This window comes from Marmota marmota, unplaced genomic scaffold, assembly GCF_001458135.2.
Source record: "Marmota marmota marmota unplaced genomic scaffold, marMar, whole genome shotgun sequence".
In the NCBI taxonomy this organism is placed as follows: Eukaryota; Metazoa; Chordata; class Mammalia; order Rodentia; family Sciuridae; genus Marmota; species Marmota marmota.
The window spans coordinates 1,210,176-1,212,984 of record NW_026000140.1 but is presented as its reverse complement, the minus strand read 5'-3'; the positions used below and the strand labels follow the sequence as shown (position 1 = coordinate 1,212,984).

The 2,809-nt window shown below is 38.5% G+C and overlaps 1 non-coding gene across 1 annotated transcript; it reads right to left on the bottom strand.

The window, feature by feature from the left end:
* Nucleotides 1-1,860: 1,860 nt before the first annotated feature.
* On the bottom strand, nucleotides 1,861-2,005 carry LOC125611324. Its single transcript, XR_007341483.1, has one exon. It is a non-coding gene; the product is annotated as a small nucleolar RNA SNORA67 (small nucleolar RNA).
* Nucleotides 2,006-2,809: the final 804 nt, after the last annotated feature.

The window sequence follows — 2,809 nt, the reverse complement described above, 5'->3', positions numbered from 1 at the left end:
GGGGCACTCAACCACTGAGCCACATCCCCAGCCCTATTTTTTATTTAGACTTGCTTAGTGCCTCATTTTTGATGAAGCTGGCTTGAACAAGTTCCTCCTGCCTAGGCCTCCTGAGCCGCTGGGATTACAGGCATGGGCCACTGTGCCCAGCTTAGAAGTTTTGATTTAATATTTTATACATTCAAATTAGCACATCAAAATATAGCTGCGGTAGTAGGGCTCAGGTTGTGGCTCAGTGGTACATGCATGAGGCAGTGGGCTCAATTCTCATTACTGCATATAAATAAATGAATAAAATAAAGACCCATCAACAACTAAACAAATATTTTCAAAAAAGTCTATCTAAAGCAGGGATGGCTTCCTATTAGTAATCATAGCCCTTTATAAATGTCTCTAGTGCAGTACTCATCAACTTCTATTACAGTTATTTGTTCACTGATATAGTTTTCAGGCTAGACTACAAACTCCATGTAGGCATTCTCTCTCTCTCTCTTCCTCCCTCACTTTTTTTTCTTCCTTCCTTCTATCCTCCCTTTCCTTTCCCTTCCTCCCTCCCTCCCTCCTTTCCATTTGCCAGTGCTCCGGTAATGTCCAGATTTTAGAAATACTCTATCTTGGAAAAAAGTAAGTTTTCAGTGTGGTATGGTTTATAAGAATAAATGAATATATGAACACTGCATGTGTATAAATGGGTGATTAATCAGTTAATGACTATAGCAGGGCATAGTGGTGCATATCTGTAATTCTAGGTACCCAGAAGGCTGAGGCAGGAGAATCACAAGTTCTAAGCAGCCTAGGCAACTTAGTGAGACAGGGTCTCACTAAAATAAAAAAACTTAAAAAAAAAAAAACCAAAAACTGTAGGATGTTAAGTTTAGTGATAGAGTGCTTGCCTAGCATGCACTAAGTCCACATGTTCAATTTGCAGCACTGCAGGAAAAAAAAAAAAAGATGACTGTATGTAACCATCCTTATGATCATTTAACAATGTTGTTAATAAAAATAATTTTGGAATCAGAAATGAGGCTTTAAAAACTGGCTGTGCAAGTTATTATTTGTTTTTCCAGTTTCCAAATCATTTTATTCATAATTTTGTGTTTGTTTCCTGAATCAATAAATACTATACAAAACAATGTAAAAACGGCTACCATTTTCTCGCCCCTGCTCCTCTCACCTGAGAACAATCCCATGGGCAACCTTACTTAGAGGTTCTCCATGCAGATTTGGTCCAGCAAATGAGGTTGTGACGTTATAACCCCTTAAATCATTTTCAGAGGGATTCAAGTGGGGTGGGAGAGCCTCTGGGATCTGGAGGTGACTAGGTTAGGGGCATGGATTAATGTTTTCTGGTAGGAGAGGCGCCTGGAACAAGAGCCTACCCCAAAGAAAAGAGTGTCTAAAATGTTCACCATTCCTTCTTTTGCCTCAAAAAGTGACATTTATTCAAAGAAAAAAGACAAAATAATGAAAAGATGTCCATCCCTTGACTCCCTTCCCTCTCTTCTAACTGCTCCTTAGCCCCTAGGATTGAACCCTGGCTGGAACTAGGTAGCAGGACAACCCCTCTCAGATGAGGTCAGCAACATTGAGGGGCATCTCTTCAATGGAGGTGTTGTAGAAGGTCTCCGTGTCTCGAAGAATTCTCTTGTCTTCTTCTGTCACCATGTTAATAGCCATACCCTTACATCAAAAACACCTACCTTGACCAATTCTGTGGATATAGTTTTCCCTATTGGTGGGAAGGTCATAGTTGATAACTAAAGAAACCTGCTGCACATCAATGCTTCTGGCCTATGTCAAGAAAGATGGTAAATTCATCCTTTGAATTGAGGATGTGATCCATCAGAGGGACTTAAATATGCATGTAGGCAGTCAAAGAAATGCAAGAGAAATCAAGTATCCTCTGTTTCCCAAAGACCTTAGGCATGCCAGGTTTTCTTCCAAATTGCTACTTTCCTAAGAGAGGCACTAGTTGGCCCTAAGGAGAGGAAATCACCTAATGAAACTTATTATTAAGCATTAGGTGCCTGACTTAGCCTCTCAGAGTCTCAATTACCTTTTTTTGCAAAATAAGATAACTTCTCATAGTAATATTATGAGGATTGAGACAACTGTCACAGTGCTTGGCTTAGAATAGGAGCTCAATAAAAGATATATATATATATATAACATATGTCCAGGAGTAATTAAACAAGACTTTGAGTTAATTATTTTAATTTCTGTATTATTTATTATAATTATTAAGAAAACAGAAAGCAATGTATGAAACTCTGGCTCATAATTGGATTTTATTTATTTATTTAGCAGTTCTGGAGATGGAACTCAGGAACCCTTTAATACCATTGAGCTCCATCCCCACCCTTTTTATTTTATTTTTTTAAAAATATTTTTAGTTGTAGATGGATATAATAACTTTATTTTATTTATTTTTGTATGTGGTGCCGAGGATCGAACTCAGTGCCTCACATGTGCTAGGCAAGCGCTACACCACTGAGTCACAATCCCAAATTTTTCATTTGGAGACAGGGTCTCGCTAAACTGTCTGGATGGCCTCAAATTTGAAATCTTCTTGCCCCTGTCTCCCAAATTGCTGGGATTACAGACTTGCAACATAACACCCAGCCCATAACTGGCTTTAATAAAAAAACAAAACAAAAAAACCTAGAGTGTTCTTATAGATATTAGGCAAGCTTCCTCAAAATTTGACATTTGAGAAGTCCTCATTTATAAAATGACTGGTTCAAAACTGGCCTATAGCTGGGCACAGTGGTAAATGCCTGTAATCAAAGCGACTTAGGATGCTGAAGCA